At 34.0% G+C, this 21,691-nt stretch overlaps 1 non-coding gene across 1 annotated transcript; it reads left to right on the forward strand.

Moving 5' to 3' along the window:
* Positions 1 to 7,380: 7,380 nt before the first annotated feature.
* LOC114081518 (U6 spliceosomal RNA) lies at positions 7,381 to 7,487 on the forward strand. The gene has a single exon (XR_003580819.1). It is a non-coding gene; the product is annotated as a U6 spliceosomal RNA (small nuclear RNA).
* The last annotated feature ends 14,204 nt before the right edge of the window (positions 7,488 to 21,691 follow it).

Below are 21,691 nucleotides of genomic sequence, written 5' to 3' on the forward strand. Positions count from 1 at the left end.
GAACCTTTGTGAGAACAGCAAAAAAAAAAAAAATCTAAAAATAGTAGGTAGCTAGCAGCAGGCTGGTAGCCCAGGGCAACATACTGCTGGTGGATGGTGAGATTTTGACAGATGGATCTCTCAATCCCTTTCCAAACTCCAGATAGTTGATAAATTAATCATTCCTTTGTCCGTATTCTGATAGGATTGCTGCTATTTCCTCTGGCTTTCCTCCACTTACAGTAGGCTCATGGGAGGAAAGAATGAACATTCAGATATTTGAGCCTGGGATTTGGCTTCCTAATTTGCCTGCAAGTCAGAGGCCAACAGAACACATTCTGGTTAAGAATAGCTCTCTGATGTGCTAATTTTTCATAACCAAACTGTGTCCTAGAACCTATAGTTTTGAGAAGAGGCAAGGAATGATGAAATGTTGTCAATCTCCAGTCACCAAATTCAATTTAATTCAAACCAAAAGAGTATCTTCAATGTTCCAGGCACTGTGATACCTCCAAGGACACAGAAATCCACACAACATTGTCTTTGAGGAACATACAGTCTATTTAAGATACAGTGGACACAGAATTGATGGAATAGGCAAATTGTTTTAGTGTTGCTGGTAAAGGAAAGGAAAGAGTCAAGGAATTTCATCTGCATAATTAATTGAACCACAATTAGTTAAAGTAGGGAATAAGGAGGAGAAACAAGTTTGGGAGGTGGGAAGATGATAGAAATGTTGAATTCAAGGGGTTCATGGCATATCCAAAATTTCTCAATATTGTGGTTAACTGATGGATATAGTGGTGTGAAGATTAAAAAAAAAGAAAACCAGGATGGAAGGCAAGACTTGAAAATCATTTAAACATAGTTGTAGCTCAGTGGCAGAGCGCTTACTTCACACGTATGGGGCACTAGGTTCAATTCTCAGTACCACATAGAAATAAGTAAACAAAATAAAGTTATTGTGTCTATTCATAACTAAAAAAATTAAAGAAACATAGTTGGTTAGCCAAAGAGCTATGCTGAAAGTGATGTGGCAAAAACACCAGTTCACCAGTTCTCCATACTATACTATCTTTCCTGCTGCTGTGAGGAATCATGCAATGGGTACATGCTGATGTGCAGAAGCCAGAAGATTAAAGACCCTGGACCAGAGAGTCATCATATGGAGCTCAGTGACTCTAAAGAGTATCCTGGACCTAAGTGGATATAGAATAAGCAATAAATAAAGCTTAGTTAAGCTCCTGGAAAAAAAACATAGTTGGTAGCTGAAGTCAGTGTATGATATCAGCCAGTGTGTCATCACTAAAGAAAGGGAGGATAGGAAAATACCATGTCCGTGAATGCTCTCTTTCTGTTCCCCAAAAAACCTAGCCAAGTTAAGAAAACAATGAGAGCAGGCCTGGTGAAAAGTCCACATATATTATCTTCAAAGACATTATCTTTCTCTTATGTACACTGAGAACTAGGGCATCTTAGTGTTATTTGTAGAAAACTACCTTCTTGCATGTACACCAGAACAGTTGCTCCTTGGGAAATTGGTCATTCAAGGAAGCTAATGCTTATGATGTCACTGATTTTGCAGTCCGAGATATATATCTTCTCTCTAGCTGGGTCAGGCATGGAACTGAGGGCACTGTGGAAAGGACACATGTCACTTATCCATCCAGTCATCACTGGACAAAACACTGAGGGAGAGGAGGCACTGCTTGGCAAAACACCTTGAGGGATTGAGGTACTGTCTGTTGAACTTGTCACCACTGAACTCTTCTTGAAGCAGTCACTGTTTCCCATAAACCTTCCCCAATAAATCATATGTCTCTCATGCTGTCTCTGGGAAATATCTTTGGCTTTCTTGAAACCTACCCCCACTGACCTGGCACAACTAAGCTGTGGACATGACAGCCAGAAAGAGAGAATAGATTGAGAAAAATACTGCAAGAGTGCAATCATCAATAATTGTCCAAAACTAGGGAATGGACTCATCTTTCCAGTAAGTGAAAGTAAATGAAAATTGAATTAGAGAACTCTTATTTTTTTGTCCCACAATTATTTACTCCTTAATCTTTTTGTGAAAAGCATTAATTACTCTTAAAGATGAAAAAAAGCATTGTGTTAAAGGAGCACATTATAAAATTTCTGAAAAGAATATTTATAGCTCCACCACTGTAAGAATACTATTTTCTCCATGTTTCTTTCCAATCTCTATTAATATATTTATAAATATGTGCTCACATAGATATAATTGGCATTTGTATACTATTTTGTCCTTTAATAAAATTTAGTTTTCCATTCAACCTTGGTTTTCATATATCTGTTTCCATGTTGTATGGAATTCCGTCGGGTTGATTGCTTAGCTATTTCCATATTGTGCCAAATATCATTTCAAAACTCATCAGTAAGAACTTAACTGACATTTTCCCTCATTCTTTCCTAAGCACAGTGGTAAGAAGGAGAGAGGATGCAGATCTGAATGGCTTAGACCTTCTAGTTTACAAATCTTTTCATAGCATAAAAATCAGTAGTTATGTTTCCCACAGAAAATTGTTTCCATTCAATTTCCATTCAACTATAAGTTAAAATTCCTTCTACAAATTTCTGCAATTCAAGTATGAGGCCATCATGTCTTTAAGCTTTCTGTAATTTCACAGTTTATTCAGGGCTTATAAACAGTTCCACAAACTTTTTCCCTCATTATTTTCTTTTTAAAATTTTGTTCTTTTCAGCTATAAATGACCGCAGAATCTATTTTTTAAAAAATTTTTTAGCTGTAGATTTTTATATGGTTTTGAGGATCAAACCCAGTGCCTCATGCATGTGAGGCAAGAACTCTACCACTGAGCCACAACCCCCACCCCAGAATCCATTTTGATATAATTATACAAGCATGAAATATATCTTATTCTATTTAGAGTCCCATTCTTATGGATGTACATGGTAGTAGTATTCACTAAGTTGTTTCCATAAATATACATGGAAAAACTATGTCAGATTCATTCCGCTGTCAGATTAAGTCATTAGTCCATATCATCCTGAACCTAAACTACCATGTCTAATCCTACCCTTAGTTTTTTGGGTATGACCCCACACATTCCTCAAAATCTTTGTTCTCCAAGCTTGCATCTGTTTTAGCTTCATTTCCAGTTTTACCTATTAACCTATTTGATCCTCTGATTTTCAATACTGCTTTATCTCTCCATTTATGATTTGTCTCTTCTCTCATCTCCCTTCCCTTTAGTGATCCTCAGATTGACTCCCCACTTTTTAACTTCTCTGTTTTGGCCTCAGGACCACTTCAACAATGGCCCTTAAATCCTCTTGGGAAGTGAGGTCCAGCATTCCTGAGCCCTAGAGGATTGGCTACTGGCTATAATTTCCTAACTCCCTCTTAATAACTTAACCTTCTATCCAAACACTACTTTAATTTGATTTTTATTCTTCTACATTGTCCAACTCCAAGGAATAATTTAGAATATCAGAGTAACAATGGCACATCTTCCATAATTGTGCATTCACAGTCAAGTGTAATAGGTAGTATTTTCAATATTTGATACAAGGTATAATGTTCAAATGTCAATTTTTATTGTTTTATAATCATGTAATTATAAAACAAGAAAAATTGAATATGCTATAAGCAATGTTGACAATGGGGCTGAGCAGACATGATATGACTACTTTTGTAAGTTCAGGCTACCTAAAGGAATTGATCTGTTTTCCCATTCAAAATCAACACCTTGAAGCATAATGTTAGAGTGCTTGCTAGCATACACAAGGCCCTAGGTTCAATCCCAGCACTGCCAAAGGAAAAAAGAAAGCTATTTAGAAATTTGACGCTATATTCTGAGACTGTATTTGTTGGTGTTTGGAGTAGCCTGGTCATAAACCTTCTGTGTTTCCATAGTGACTGCAAAATAAAGCTCATTTCTTTAGTATAACCTTCTGGGTCTTCCACAACCCATACTGAATCTTTTCTAGTATTATCTCTTGCAATTCCTCCTCATATACCTAATACCAGATTTCATATATCTCATTCTACTTTGAATGCATTTTCCTAAAAAGTGACATTTGGGGCATTTTTCCTAGTCTAAGCATTTACATGCAACATGTGCCAAATAATCTTCATAACAGTTTGATGTGCTAGGTATCATTATTACTTATTCCTACACCTCATATTTGTAGATGAAGAAACTGTTGCAAAAAGAGTTGAAATAACTTGGCAAAGGATACAGAGGTAGTTAGTTAGTAATAGTGCTGGATTTGAATGCAATTTCATCTCACTTTTGAGTCCATATACTTAAGTATGTTGTTATTATATTTACTATCATCCTCTAAGACCTGAATTAAGTGGGAATATATGCTTTAAATAGGACCCAGTTTTCCCTGGTAAACCCTGTAATCAGTGGCCCAGGAGGTCAGGTTCAGCTCCCTGCTTAAGGAGTGTGATTGTGGCAAATAGACTGTGACATTTGCCTTTTCCTTCCTTTTCTATTCTAACACTTCATATGTTCAGGTCTGAAAAAGCAAACACTTGAGGAGGCTGCTAATTTCCTCCTATATACTTTGCCTCCAATTAGGACATACTGTCATCAAGTAAATTGTGGTAATTTCTTTGTAGTCACGTGGTCTCAGCATCTAGACATGATTAAAAGAAGAGTGTGATTTTTCTCAAATATGCTTTTCTAATAAAATGGAACTGTTAAACTATCTCTAGTATGACTTCTAAAAATATACTGGAAGATACAACATGCATACTAGAATTTAGAATTAAGAAACCATTTCTAGTATGCAACTTGAAGATGTAATCACTGTAAGAAATTTAAACAACTTCTCTGTACTTTAGTTTTCTTGTCCTTAAAAAGGAGTAATAATACAATGTGTGCCATAAAGTTGTCACCAGCATTAAATTTGTAAATATTGACTGTCTTTCCTTCAAGAGAGTACCCACATTCTCCCTTGAGTGTGTACTCCTTGCTTTACCCCAAAGGAATCCCTCTTGAGATTTTCCCCATTCTCCCTTGAATATGTATCTACTTTTCTAAATAAACATCTATCTATACCTTTAACTGATGTGTGCTGAAATTCTTTTCCATCCCATAAGCCAAGAACCCTGCTGGTCCTGAGAAAAGTTCCCTCCCCCTTTTCTCTGGGAACTTCTCAGACCCTTCTTGGGAGACACGTCTTCTCCAGTGACATCTCTTGGTGGCCCTTAAGTGAAACTTTGGAGGCATCAACATTGATGACAAAAAATCCATGTCAAGAGGATGGCAACACAAGAATTCCAACCTGTCCACACAGCTGAGACCAATATCTACATCCTTTAGATCAATCAGGATGAGACTTTTGATCCCTGGCCAGGCAGGGTCATTGCTGCATGCCAACCTGAAGCAGCCAAAAAAAAAAAAAAATGGATCTTCATCTCTCAACAACCCTTAAGATTAAGGGATTAATGTCTTAAAGGGATGACAATATAATTTGAGAATAAAGGGAAAGATACTGAGTCTTGAAGGAAATATCAATGAACCACTGAGATGCAAAAAACAAACAAACAAACAAACCACCCAGAAACAAGTGCAACTACTGAGCAACAAGAGCAACAAGCCTCTAGCCCACACCCTTGACCCATGCCCCTGCCCTTGTATATGAGGGCAATGTTCAAGCCTAGGGAAAACTGGCATGAAATTGTGTAGCTTCACTCTGCCTCCACCCCTAGTCCAGCCCCTAGTCCCTCTATAAATATGAACACTCTACACCAAGGGAAGGAGTTCTCTCCCTCTTGAATAGCCCCCATTCTCCCTTGAATATGTATCTGTTTTGCTAAATAAACCTCTGTCTAATAAATACATGTAAAGCACAAGCAAATAAGATTAATATTTCTTATTATAAGATCACATTTATATTATAAATGTTATTTGACATATTTTGGGATTATATTTTTTAAAAATACAAACACCTACTTGAACACATAACCCATAAATTTAATTAATTTCCTCTTCTATGGGAGTAGATAGAATGTTCCAGCATGGCTTCAAACTGAGTAGAATCCTCCTCCTCAAGTCTTTCAGTTTCAGACATGTTGCTTCAGAGCAACATTAGAACTTGCCTAGACTCTGCCCAGGAGTTCCAGAGGATGTGCTGGGTATTATTGCATCAACAAATATTAACAGAATATTTGTCGTGAATGATGTATGTTACCACATTGCCTTTTGTTGTCCGTTGACCCATGAGCTGATATTCAGATCTTTTGAGAATAATATAAAAGAAAGCCCTCCTTTTATGTTACTACAAGGCCAAGGTTGCAACAAGAACAAAACAGCAGTGGGTCCTGTTTTCATGCTGCTGTTGTTTTTAAAGATATTTAAATTATTTATATATTTTATGAAAACACACCCTAAGACACTTTTTTGAAAATCTAAAGGTTTGAAACTTAACAAGTAAATAAATGCCATTGAAACTCAGGATTTTCCAGAACTAACACAGAAGGGGTAAAATGGTGCTGCTTCTCTGCTCATTGTGATCAACGGAAACCATGTATTATAGGGAACCAATTTAGAAATCATTGAAAGCACACAATTGTCCTTGAATAGGGGATTGCTACACCTTCTCTAGTCACTGTTAAGATTTATTACATTTATGACAGTCAAACATAAAAGCAAACAGTTGAGCTTCATGATTGACTTCCACATTTTTTTATTTTACATTGAATGATGTTTTGTGAAAACCACAACCCCAAGCAATCATAAAATTAAGCAAGACATTTTTTATCTGAACCTGAAAAGAGCCATATCTTCTGTTCAGTAATAGCAACAGACTGAAGAAACAAATTTGCAGCCTATTTTACATAGAATGAAATAAAATGTTGTATGTCTCTTGACTGTCTGCCAGAGTCATAAATGTTGGAGGCACTTGAAGTATAACAAAGCTTCAGAAGCAGCAGTCAGCATCAAATTGTTTTTTACTGCATACTCCCTCACTCTTAGGTAGAACAAAACAATCAGCTACCATTTGCCATTAAGTACAAGGCTGCAATCATGCATGTTGTTCTATGTAGAATCTTCTATAATAATCATTGCCCTGTAATTCTGAGTGCATTAAGACAGACACAAATTTGGAAAGATGACAGGCAATATTCACAGCGTAGGCATGCAAGTTGTAGTGACTTCTCTGTGTAAAGCTAAAGGCAGAAGTTGGACCTCTGCAATTCTTACCTTTCTCAGAGTCAAATTATGGACAGAATGAAAAGCATATGATCTTACAATCAAAATGGATGACCTGACCACATAAACCAATCAGTTAAATGATTATTTAACATATGTATTCACTCTAGTGCTAGACTGTAGTCGGGGGGGGGGGGGTGCAGGGAAAACAAAATGTAATTTCCTGCCATAAAATGTTTACATTATTATGCTCACTTCAGCAGCACAGATACTAAGATAGGAGTGATACAGAGAAGATTAGCATGACCCCTGTGTAATGATAAATGTCTGAGGTGATAGATATGCCAATTATCCTGATCACTGCAAATTGAATTATATTTATTGAAATGTCAACAGTGTACCTTATAAATATTTATGATTACTATATGTCAATTGAAAATAAAAATACATTATTAAAATATTTAAGTACCAAAAAATAGATTTTTGAAAATACAAGTCACATGTATGAAATAAGAAAAAATAACACATAAGAATTAAACTGTGAAATGCAAAGTATATCAAACAATGGTAGTCCAAAGAATAGAAACATTAATAGAGTCTTGAACTGGATTAAATAGGATCTTAGTGCTAATGGAGGAGAAAACATTCCAGGCAAAGAAAATAAGATAGATGGACATAGAGGAGCATGTGGGGCTCGGGAAGAATAGATGGATGTGAAAAGGAAGAATGGTTTAATAGAATTGACAGAAAGCAAAATAACTGAAAACTAAGTCAAGGAGACAGACAATGTAGGGCTACGCTTCTTTAAGAGTTGTCCTCAGACCAGCAGCATCAGCAACACCCAGCAACTAATCAAAACTCCAGAGGGAGGGCATCAAACTGTTTTAACATGCCCTCCAAATGATTTTGATTCATAATTAAGTTTGAAAACCACTGGTTTAGAAGAATGGAGAGAGAATCACTGATATAGAGAAGTAAGTTTATAAGGTAGGGTAAGGACCTTGAAAGTTGGGCAGGGGGTATTTTACTTGACATAGTAGAAAATGGTTGGTGGGGATTTAGGGAAAAAGAAGTGAGAATAATTATGGTCACAATGACCGACCAAAAAGGTGAAAGTCTGAAGGAGACTACTACAGTAATTTAGACATAAAATGATGAGGGCCTACCCTTAGTTAGAGATATCAAAAATGGAGAGAATTTGTTTGCTAGGCATTGTGCTAAGTTCTTTACAGGTGCTAACTTATTTAAATGAAACAAAAGTATTTATGATATTAATAGTGTTATTATTTATATTTTATAGATCTCCTAGTATACTGGAAAGCAGAGAGATTCTGGGTATGAGGGGAAAGGGTAATTAGACTCTAAGGCCTTGGATTTGAGCCTAGGAAATTTTCTGATCTCTTCCTTGTCCTAAACTCTTCAACACATCCTCTCCTATTTTTCCTGAATGCACATATATCTTCCTACCCCACCCCTATTTCTGAACTCTTGGGAAATAAGACTAATAAATATAAGATCTTCAGCCTCTTTAGTAACCATGGAAATTAAAATAAAATATTTTCACTTTGTAAAGCTTTTTAAAGTGTGAGAAGTATGGTCAGAACACTTTCTAATTCAGTTCACTGTTGTTTGATTCAAATTTTTAATGTAGCATATAATTATCTCAATTATGGGTGCATAATAGATGGGTACATCTCAATATATAAATGATTCAGAGTTCATATATTTTTAAAAATACTAACAAACACACTAAAATTTCAGCATATAAAAATAGTACAATGTGTAGGGGGTCCACAAAACCACCCCCAGGATCAGTGATTAGCTAGAAGAACTCACAGGACTTAAAATACTTATGGTTGAGATGCATTAACACAAAATGATACCAAGAAAAATTATCAGACAAAAAGTGCAGGGGGTAAAATCTGGAGGAAAACAAGCACAAACTTACAAGTGTCCTTTTCAAGTGTAGTGACACACTATGTGCTTGCCTCAAGCATTCACTTGTGACAGCACATGTGAAATGTCTACCAAGGAAGCCCATTAAAAACTCAATGCCAGGGCTGGGTTTGTAGCTCAGTGGTAGAGTACTTGCCTAGCACCTGTGAGACATTGGGTTAGATCCTCAGCAAAACATAAAAATAAATAAATAAAAAATAAAGGTATTGGGGCTAGGGATGTGGCTCAAGTGGTAGTGCGCTCGCCTGGCATGCGTGCGGCCTGGGTTCGATCCTCAGCACCACATACAAAGATGTTGTGTCTGCCGAAAACTAAAAAATAAATATTAAAAAATTCTCTCTCTCTCTCTCTCTTTAAAAAAAATAAAAAATAAAGGTATTGTGTCCATCTATAACTAAAAAATTAAAAAAAAAAACACCTCAGTGCCAAAGGTTTCTTATGGGGCTAGTCATATAGACACCAAGTGCCTAGCATGTGCTAGTGTTCCAGATCTCCAAAAGGGAGGCAGGTGTTCTTCCCATTGTCTGTACTCTTTAGGCACAGGATGCCATCCTTATGAGATGAGGAATGATGGGAGCCCACCCAAAGTCTACTTTCCCAGTTATAAGCCAAGATCCAAGGCCTTTCTAAATAGAGCAGTTTCAAGCCCAATATTTTAAATTGTTTTTGCACATGTGGTATACTAGAATACTAGAATATCTAAAACTATTTTGTAACTACTACCTCATATTGAGTCTGTTTGACTCTAAAGTTTTAGAAACCTGGGTTACTGCAAGCATTTGGTTGATAAATGAAACGAGTCAATGGTAACTCCATGATGCCACTCAAATAAGCTCATAATTGCCCTCTATTCTGCTTAACAACTTGTCTTGACTCATGAGAATATCTTTGATTATGATAATTCCTTTTTTATGATACTATAAAGACACTGATTTGCCCTGAAAATAGTAATCCAGATTTATGATGTTCTATTAGATTTATATAGTATGATTCTTCTATAAATTTGATTATGGAATGTGCAATGAAGTTTGAAGACAAAGGAAAATACCTCTTGGAACCATTTTACACTAAATAACACATTTACCCCAATGAGTAGGTATTATAGTGATGGATGCTATCAAGTCTCTGATAAATAACACAGATGGATAAAGTCATCTATTATCAGGTTTTTTCCACCTAGCCCAACATTTCAATCTTTGGGGGACAGTAAATGTTGGGAAGATTGCCAACACTACTGCTGTCACCAAAGTCATCTAAGGAAAGTCAAAATGCATATTAATATCCGTGTTATACAATGATTCAAATCATCATTGTAGTTCACATTTACAGCACATTACTTGACAATATTCATTTAGTGTATGTCCACTATTTACCAACCAAAGCAAGGCAATTTACCTGAGATGTCTTGAACACATTTCCACTCTTCCAGGCCACTGATTCCTAAGTACTACACAAATGCCATAGAAATAGGAAAAGGATATTATTATAAGCTCAAAATTGTTAGGGATGGAAAAGACTTTCAAGGTAAACTGCTTGCTTTATAGATGAGGCAATTGTGTCTCAGGTGAAAAAATTGATCTAAGGTCAAACAAAGCTGGAACTTGAACCCAATTCTTTGGTTTCCTAATTGAGGCACTCAGTCTTCTATGCTATACTGTTGCCACTCACATTTGGTGTTATGTTAAGGGAAGTAAGGGGGAAAAGTATGCCAGGAGGCAATTTAGTAGTAATGACTCAGGAAAAAAAAAACATTGCCTGATTAATTGCCAGTGTCATCACTTGATTCTTCCTTGGTAATTTCTGTTTACATTCTCATTATGTTCTATGTGATGAGTTCCAGTGTTAGACATCCAAATCTGTCTATTTCCCCTGAAATCACAACATCCTACCCTCTTAATATCGCTACAATGTATACTCATTGGGGCAAATGTGTTATTTAGTGTAAATTGGTTCCAAGAGGTATTTTCCTTTGCCTTCAAACTTTATTGCGCATTCCATAATTAAATTTATAGAAGAATCATGCTATATAACTATCATATCATTTTAATATCTATTTCTCCTAAAATCACAATATCATTTACTGTTTTCTAATTTTTTAAAGTTTAATTTGCTGTATATGACAGCAGAATGCATTACAATTCATATTATACATATAGAGCACAATTTTTCATCACATCCTCCGTGTCTTCATACATGTACTTAGGGTAATGATGACCATTGCATTCCACCATCTTTCCTATCTCTATTTTCCCCCTCCCCCTCCCTCCCCTTTCCCCCTTTGCCCTACCTAGAGTTCATTTAATCCTCCCATCCCCCCCCCTGCAACATATTATGAATCAGCATCCTTAAATCAGAGAAATCATTTGGCATTTGGTTTTTTGGTATTGGCTAATTTCACTTAGCATTATATTCTCGAGCACCATCCATTTACCTGCAAATGCCATGATCTTATTCACTCTTAATGTTGAATAATATTCCATTGTGTATATATACCACATTTTCTTTATCCATTCATCTACTGAAGGGCATCTAGGTTGGTTCCACAGTTTAGCCATTGTGAATTGTGATGCTATAAACATTGGTGTGGCTGTGTCCCTGTAGTATGCTATTTTTAAGTCCTTTGGGTATAGAACAAGGAGTGAGATAGCTGGGTCAAATGCTGGTTTCATTTCCAGTTTTCCAAGGATTCTCCATACTGCTTTCCATATTGACTGCACCGATTTGCAGTCCCACCACCAATGTATGAGTGTACCTTTCCCCCACATCTTTGCCAATACTTATTGCTTTTTGTATTCTTAATAGCTGCCATTCTGACTGAAGAGAGATGAAATCTTAGAGTAGTTTTGATTTGCATTTCTCTAATTGCTAGAGATGTTGAACATTTTTTTATACATTTCTTGATTGATTGTATATCATCTTCTGAGAAGTGTCTGTTCAGTTCCTTGGCCCATTTATTGATTGAGTTATTTGATTTTTGGTGTTAAGATTTTTGAGTTCTGGGCTGCAGTTGTGGCTTGGGGGGGTAGAGCACTTGTCTAGCATGTGTGAGGCCCTGGGTTTGATTCTCAGCACCACACATAAATAAATGAATAAAATAAAGGTCCATCAACATCTAAAAAAAGATTTTTGAGTTCTTTATATATTCTAGAGATTAGTGCTCTATCTGATGTGCGAGTGGTAAGAATTTGTTCCCAATTAGTAGGCTCTCTATTCACCTCATGATTGCATCTTTTGCTGGGAAGAAGCTTTTTAGTTTGATTCCATCCCATTTATTGATTCTTGATATTAATTCTTGTTTTATGGGAGTCTTATTAAGGAAGTTGGGGCCTGATCTGACATGATGGAGATTTGGGCCTACTTTTTCTTCTAATAGACACAGTGTCTCTGGTTTAATTCTTAGGTCCTTGATCCACTTTGAGTTGAGTTTAGTGCATGGTGACAAATAGGGGTTTAATTTCATTTTGTTGCATATGGATTTTCAGTTTTCCCAGCACTATTTGTTGAAGAGGCTATCTTTTCTCCAATGTATGTTTTTGGCACCTTTGTCAAATATAAGATAACTGTAATTACATGAGTTAGTCTCTGTGTCCTCTATTCTATACCATTTTAATATTTTTTAGTTGTAGTTGAACACAATACCTTTATTGTATTTATTTATTTTTATGTGGTGCTGAGGATTGAACCCAGCACCCTGCAAGTGCTAGGCAAGCACTCTAGCACTGAGCCACAACCCCAGACCCTCATATACTCTTAATATCTGAGGAAGATTCTTATAGACAACAGAATGCATTACTGTGAAAATCCTCATGTATTAAAATGGTGCCAAATACCCAAAAGACACTTTAATACTTTTTGATGAAATTAAATGGCAATTATTTTTAACAAATGATCTAAGACAAGGTTTACTATCTTTGTCAGGAATGAAATAGTGGACTTAATAAATGTGACTTTGGGATAATTTCCACCCACAGATATTTGATATAGAATACCTCTGTTCAAACAATTTAAAATAAAGATGGAAATAATATTTAAACAGAAATAATCATAATTCTACTTACTTTTCAAGCAGGTAAACATTTTTAACTGCACTTAATATTCATATTAATGTGCTTCTGATTAGAAGATTATCAATAAAACATCATTATTAATTTATTTTACTTACATTGTTTGCTTGACATATTACTATTATTTGAAAGTGTCATACTAACCACTTTGAATGGACAAAAGAGTCTTACTAGGCTAGGAGACATTATTTAAGATTTTGGGGGGTGTCATCTGCCAAAGCAATTGCAGAATAAGTACATTTTGTGCATCTAAAGAAAGGAGAAAATTACAGTTTTTAATTCTCATTGAAATCTCAGGACCAGAAATGGCATCATATGTACTTTGGATAAAGCTGTTTGTTTTTTCAGTTAATAGAGGATTTCATGATAATTTTCTTTCAAAGCACCATTTTACACTTTTACAAAACCATGGCTAAAACTATTAACAGGATTATTTCATTAGACTCTTTTAATTACCTGAAGTACAGAAATGATTAAAAATTCGTTTTTAGACCTTTCAATAGGAAAATTCTCTCTCACTTTCCATTTTCTGAATTAACCAGTTTTAGTATCCAGCAGACAATACACATAATATTCATGATACTCTTCCTTTCATTGTAAAGCATGATGTTAACTTTCCAGGTTGGTGCATTTTCATGATCTTGTTATTTTATATGTAAATCTCTGGATTTCAGATTCACATTTATTTCAAGTACTTCTCTGTTGCTGCACAAATCTCCTGTGAGCACACAGCTGATTAATTTTTACAGATATGATTTTATTCTACTTAGCTGCTAAGCCATTTCATGCATCTGTTAGCAGAACTGTTTAAAACATGAGTATCAATGAGGGCCATGTTGGTAACCTCAGGAAATATGAAGAACTTGGAGATTTAAGACTAGAATGGGGGATATTTTCTTTATCCTCCAGAAATGCAGTTTTTATTTCGCTTTGCTCTAGGATTAAAATACTTAAAAGTGAACCTTACGTAGTGCTGAAAAAGTATTTTTCTTTGGCCTTTTTTAGGTAGAGTGGTAGAAAATGCAGAGAAAAGATTTTAAAATTCTGTAAGCATTCAAGACCAATAAATAAATAAAACAGACTTTACCAGAAAAACTGTCAGGTGTCTCAATAAATTGGAATTTGAGTTTTAAAAGGAATTTTTATTAAATACTAAATTGTTAATGGATTTCTTAAAAAATAAAATACACACAAGAATTAAAAATCACATACCTTTTGGGGCTGGGGCCATAGCTTGGTGGTAGAGCACTTGCCTAAAATGCATGAGGCCCTAGGTTTGATTCCCATACTTTACAAAAAATCACATTCCTCTCAAACATCCTCAGTCCTTTTACTCAGTTTGAAACTCATGAGTCCCTGCCAGTTCCATTACCTTTGTTCCCTCCTCAGAGGTAATCAACTGCCTGATTTTTCTGCTTATCATTTCCTTGCTTTCATTTATGGTTTTGCCACATAAATCTTTAAGCATATATTCCTTGGTTTTGCATATCTATAAACATCATATAAATGGAATCATACCAAAGATATTTATCATGTTTTAAAATTCATTCATATTGCTTCATTCTTTTTCACTGCTGAACAAGACTCCATTTTATGAGTATAACACATTTTTATATAGCATATAATTGAATCACACTAATATACATATATTCAGTATATAACAGTCACACATCTCACTGAATCATACTAATATTTCCTACCTGTGATGTATTCTGATATTTTTAATACTATTCACATTCATTTTCAAAACTTCTGCTTATGACCCACAAACTTGATTGTGTGAACCATTAATGGTTGATGATCCACAGTTTGAAAACATACATGTAGTATTTTACTTAAAGATGTAATTTTGGGGTTATAGTATGTACAGTTTCAATTTTATTAGATAGTGTCCTATTGTTTTCTAAAATGATTGTGCTGGTTTACACCCTCAGTAATGTAAGTTGTCATACATCCTTATTCCCAACACTTGTCAGATTTGCTCATTTTTGCCAATTTGATAACTGTAATATGGTATTTTATTGTATTTTAATTTGCATTTCTCTGATTATTAAAGATATTGAGTATCTTTTCATATGTTTATTGGTAATTCATATTTCTTCTACTGAATCAACTATTGAGACTTTTACCAGTTTTTCTTATTGAATTTTAAAAGGTGCTTATGTAGGACCAAGGGTGTAGTGCAATGGTTAAGAGTGTGTGCTTTAAAAAAGAAAGACTGCACGCTAGCATGTGCAAGGTCCTGGGTTCAATATTCAACACCACAAAAAAAGTTGTTTATGTATTTTAGGCATCTTCTTTTCCCATCGATATGTGTTGCAGATCTCTTTTCCCAAATCATCATTTAATGTAAACACATTTTTAATGTAGCCATATTTTTATTTTTTTCATTTATGGTTTATACTTTTGGTATCTGGCTGATGAATCATTCACTATCCCCAAATCAAAATTTTCTCCTATAATATCTTCTAAAAGTCTTATAGTTTTATCTTTGACCATTAGGCTTTTAAACTACCTAAAATTAATTTTTGTTTGTGATATGAAGTAGATAGTCTAATTTTATTTATTTCATATGAATAACCAGTAGTTCCAGCCTCATTTATTGAAATATTCACTTTTATCCAATGATCTATAATGACAGCTCTGTCATAAATTTTACACACACACACACATTTCTTGGCCCTGTATTTTATTCCATGGGTACATATGTGTCTATCCAGGGTAAATACTATAATGTCTAAATTACTACAGCTTGGTAATTTTTGATGTATTATCAAACTCTGATAAGTGCCTTAGCTTTCTTTAAGAGTGCCTTAGCTACTCTTGGTACATTGCACTTTCATGTAAATTTTAGAAGCAGATTGTCCCTTTCCATAAAATCAGTCCACTAATATTTTCATTGACCCTTTCATAACTCTATAGATCAATTTTTGGAGAACTAAAATTTTTACAATATTAAGCAGTCCAACCTTGAATAATATGTATCAATCCATTTATTTATATATTTTAAGGTCTTTCTATAATGCCCTTTTTTTCCTCCATAAAAGTCTTAAACATCTGTTAAATATATTCATGAACACTTCATATGTTCAGGTGCTATTTTGAATGCTATCTGTTTATACATTTTTCCACAATTTCTTGCTGGTAAACATGGAAATGCAATTGATTTTGCTCTATATTACTTTTGTGTTTTGCAACCTTACTATATCCTCTAGTTAACTATAAAACATTTTCTATAGATATTTTGAATTTTCTCTGTAGTCAATTATATCATTTGAAAATAATGATCATTTTATTTTCCCCTTTCAAATTCTTACTTTTCCTCCCTCTTTCTGCCTTATTCCACTAGCTAGATCATCTAGTACAAAGTGAAATAGAAGTGAAATGAACACTTTTGTGTATTCCTGATATAAAATAGAATGCTTTTAGCATTTTCTATTAAGTAGAATGAAAATTCTAAGCTTTTAGTAGTTATCCTTTAAGTTTTTTTCTGTGTCTACTTTGGTAAGAGTTTTATCATAAATAAAAGGTGAATTTTATAAAACATTTTTTCTGTATCTATTAAGATGATGAAACAATTTCTTGATCTGATTTTGTAGTGAAATATATTAGCTGATTTTCTAATGTTAAATCAACTTTCCATTCCTAGGATAAACCCAACTTGCATGTAATAAATTATCATTTAATACAGTGATGGATCCAGTTTGTGACTCTATTTATAATTTTTGCATCTATGATCATTAGTAAAAATGAGCTAAAATTCTCCATTTTTTGTCCTGTTCTTTTTAGGTTTGGGAGTTAATATTATTGGTAATTTTTGTAATTGGTAGCCTTATGAAACTACTTGGGAAGTGATCTTTCTCTTTTCATTTTCCTTTTAAGTTTTTCTTTTTCCATAGAACAATTAGTAGAAGAGTACCAATAGTCATTTCCTGAGTATTTGGTAGAGCTCATGAGAAGAACATATGGGTCTAATTATTCCTTCTGGGAGTGTTCTAACTACCATTTTGATATTTATAATGAATTTGAGACTGTTTTGTTTTTTCCCATTTCTTCTTGAGTCAGATTTATTATTTAGTATTTCTCTATAAATTTGTCTGTTTGTTTTCAAACTTTTTGGTATAAAGTTCTTTATAATATCCTCTTATTTTTTCAATTTCTTCATCCTCTATAATTATGTCCCAATTTGAATTCCCAATATTTTTTATTTGTAATCTAATTTTTATAAAATCTGACCAGAGAATTTTCAATATTATAAGTTTTTTAAAAATGTTTGGGTTTGTTGATCTTCTCAGTTATATGTGTGTTTCCTATACATTAACTCCTTTTCTTTATGTTCTTCCTTCCTTCTTTTTGTGGGCTTATTCTAATGATTTTTTTCTTTTTAATTTGCATTCTGAACATCTACTTTGGGTGTTTAGCTCATTAATTCTTATTTTATAATATAAACATTTGAAGCTCTAATTTTTTCTGTGCTCCTTTATCTATACTCTATCCCCTAAGTTTTGACAAGATGGTATTTTTATATCATTCAAATTCTAAACATTTTCTTATTTTTGTTAATATATTTTATCAATCTAAAATTTATTTTGAGTCATTTAAAAGTATATTTCTTAATTCACAAATATATTTTTCTAGTTCTAAATTAATCCTTTTTTTATGGTCCTGGGGATTGAACCCATGGCCTTGTGTATGCAAGGCAAGCACTCTACCAATTGAGCTATGTCCCCAGCCCTTAATTCTCTTTGTAAATTTTTTTTTAATTTTTTCTTTTTAGATATACATAATAGTAGAATGTATTTTGACATATTTATACAAACATGGAGTATACCTTATTCTAATTAGGATCCCAGTCTTGTGGTTATACAAGATGTGAAGATTTATTGAACAAATTAATTGTCTTTTAAATTTTTATATCACCTGCTTTAAGATTCAATAAGTGGTCTATTTTCATACACATTACATGAGTGGTTGAAAAGAAAAATGAATTTAACATCTGTTGGGTGCATTGTATTTTTGTATATGTGTATGCATTTAGATAAGGTATATAATATAAATAGATCAAACTCATTAATTGTGTCATTTAAATCTACTATATCCATTTGTTTCTTCATTTAGGAGTGGTTGAGAGTGGTGCATTAGAATTTTTCATTATGATTATAGTTTTTCTATTTTCTTTTTTCTATATTTTGAAGCTATGTTATATGATGTTACCAGGTTTACAATTACATTTTAATGGTAAATTGAAGTTTCTGTCATTATTTGAGATCATCTTTATTGTAGATAACACCTTCTAAAATAAAGTTCCTTTTATCTGATATTAATATAGTTAGTCCAGATTTATTTTGGCTAGTATTTTCCTAATATATTTATCATCCTTCATTTAAAAATTTTCTGTGCCCATACTTTAAATATAGGCTTGTTTGTTATACAGATTCAATAAAATTCCCATTGAAATACCAGTGCCATTCTTCATAGAAATAGAGCAGTCATGAAATTCATTTGGAAAAATAAGAGGCTCAGAATAGCTAAAGCAATCCTTAGCGAGAAAAGTGAAGCAGGAGGCATAACAATACCAGACCTTAAATTATACTACAGAGCTATAGAAACAAAATCAGCGTAGTATTGGCACCAAAACAAGCATGAATACCAGTGGAATAGAATAGAAGACACAGAGACAAACCTGCATAAATAAATGTATCTCATACTAGACAAAGATGCCAAAAAACATACATTGGAGAAAAGATAGCCTGTTTAATAAATGGTGCTAGAACAACTGGAAATTAATAAATGGTGCTAGAACAACTGGAAATCTATAGGTAGTACAATGAAATTTAACCCCTATCTCTCACCCTGCACAAAACACAACTCAAAGTGGATCAAAGACCTAGGAATTAGACCAGAAAACCTGCACCTGCTAGAAGAAAATGTAGACCCAACATGCCAATATATCAGCTCAAGAACCAACTCCCTTAACAAGACTTCTAAAGTGCAAAAGGTAAAATTTTTAAAAAATCAATAAATGGGGCTGTGGTCTTTGCTCAGTGGTAGAGCACTTGCCTAGCATGTGTGAGGCACTAGGTTTGATCCTCAACACCACATAAAAATGAATAAATAAAATGCAAAAATTCAATAAATGGCATGTCATCAAATTAAAATTTTTTCATAGAAAGCAAACAATCAAGAGCATGAAGAGAGACAGCCTATAGAATGAGAGAAAAATCACCTGCTTCTCAGTGTGTTAATATCCAGAATATACAAAGAACTGAAAAATTTTACCAAAACCCCAAATAATCCCATCAATTAATGGCAAAAGAACTAAGCAGACACTTCTCAAAAGAAATACAATTGTCAACAAATGTATTTAAAAATGTTCAACATCAATTAGAGAAATGCAAATTAAAACTACACTGAGATTCCATCTCACTCCAGTCAGAATGGGAATTATCAATAATACAAGAAACAATAAACGTTGGTGAGGATGTGGGGAAAAGGGTAAACTCATGCATTGTTGGTAGGACTGCAAATTGGTACAACCACTCTGGAAAAAAGTTTAGAGATTCCTCAAAAACTAGGAATGGGATGACTGTTCGACACAGCTATCCCACTCTTCCCTGTATACCCAAAGGAGTTAAAATCAGCATACTACAATGACAAAGCCACATTAATGTTTATAGCAGCACACTTCACAATAGCTAAGCTATGGAGCCAACCTAGGTGTCCTTCAGCAGATGAATGGATAAATAAAATGTGGTATATATATACACAATTGAATATTACTCGGCCATAAATAAGAATAAAATTATAACATTTGCTGGTAAATGTATGGAACTGGAGAATATCATGCTAAGTGAAATAAGCCAATCCCCCAAAACCAAAGCTTGACTGTTTTCTCTGATATATGGAAGATAACCCACAATTAAGGTTGGGTAGAAGTTTAGTGAAATAGACAAAGAGAAATGAAGGGAATGAAGTGAAGGGGGAATGGAAAAAGAAAGGTAGTGGAATTAATCTGACATGATTTTATTATATACATATATGTACATACCACAGTGAATCTCACCATTGTGTACAACTATAAGAAATTAGTTTTAAAAAGTAACCAGGTAAATGGCAGAAAGATCAATGGAGGGAAGGGAGCAAGGGGTAAGAAGAGGGAAGGGGAAAGAGAGGTACTGGGGTCTTAATTAGAACAAGATATTTTCAGCTTGTATAATTATGTCAAAATGGATTCTACTGTTATGTATAACTTTTTCATCCTGAAAATTTGTATCTATTGAAATGAAGCTTGATCTATTACACTTATACAAATGCTTTTTTTTTCATTGTTTATTAGTGCATTATAGTTGTATATATTGATGGAATTTGTTGATACATATTGTACATACACACAATATAACAATATGATATGGCTAATATCACACCCCAGCACTTCCTCCTTCCCTCCCTGTCTCCCACCCCTCCACTCTTTCCTTTAGGAGATTTTTAGGAGATCCACCCCACCTTTGTTTTCCTTTTTCCTCTCTAGTTTCCACATATGAGAGAAAACATATGACCCTTAACCTTCTGAGTTTTATTTATTTTGCTTAATCTGATGGTCTCTAGTTCCACTGATTTTCCTGAAAATTCCATAATTTAATTTTTCTTTATGGCTAAATGAATCTCCATTATGTATATATACCACATTTTCTTTATGCATTCATCCACTGATGGACACCCAGGTTGGTTTCATAGTTTGGCTATTGTGAATTGTGTTACAATATACATAGGTTTTCATGTATCACTGTAGTTAAAAATGCCTTTAATTATTCAGGGTAAATACTGAGAAGTGGTATAGCTGGGTGATATGGTGGTTCCATGTCTAGTCATTTGAGGATCCTCCACACTGATTTCCATAGCAGTTGTACTAATTTATAGTTCCATCAACAATGTAAAGATTTTCCTTTTTCTCCATATCCTCTATAGCATTTATTATTATTTGTATTTTTGATAATTGCCATTCTGACTGGTGTGAGATTAAATAGCAGGGTAGTTTCATACAAATGCATTTGAATTTAATTCTACTATTACATTTTGACTATTTTTTGTCTTTTCTCTCACTATATTAAAATATACCACTATCTTCTGATTTCTATTGTTGCTACTGAGAATTTAGTTATTGTAATGTCACTGATTTTACCTATGTATGTGTATTAGAGAAACAGAACAGATAGAATAACTACATTTATAGCTATACAATGAGGAATTGGCTTACATAATTATGGAGCTGCAAATTCCCATGATCTGATATTTGGTAGTTGAAGACTCAGGAAAGCTGACGGTGTAATTAAATCCAAGTTTGAAAGCTTGAGTAGCAGAGAGCTGGTATAAATCTCTGTCCAAGGGCAGGAGAAGATGAGATGACTTGTCCTGTTGGAGCAATGAGGCAGGGGAAAAGGGATAAATTCTTCTTCTGTCTTTTGTTCCATTCAGGCCCTCAATGAATTTGATGCTGTTCAACCACATTTGGGAGGGCAATCTGCTTTATTGTGTCCATTG

The sequence above is a fragment of the Marmota flaviventris genome, chromosome X (assembly GCF_047511675.1).
Source record: "Marmota flaviventris isolate mMarFla1 chromosome X, mMarFla1.hap1, whole genome shotgun sequence".
NCBI classification, from domain to species: domain Eukaryota; kingdom Metazoa; phylum Chordata; class Mammalia; order Rodentia; family Sciuridae; genus Marmota; species Marmota flaviventris.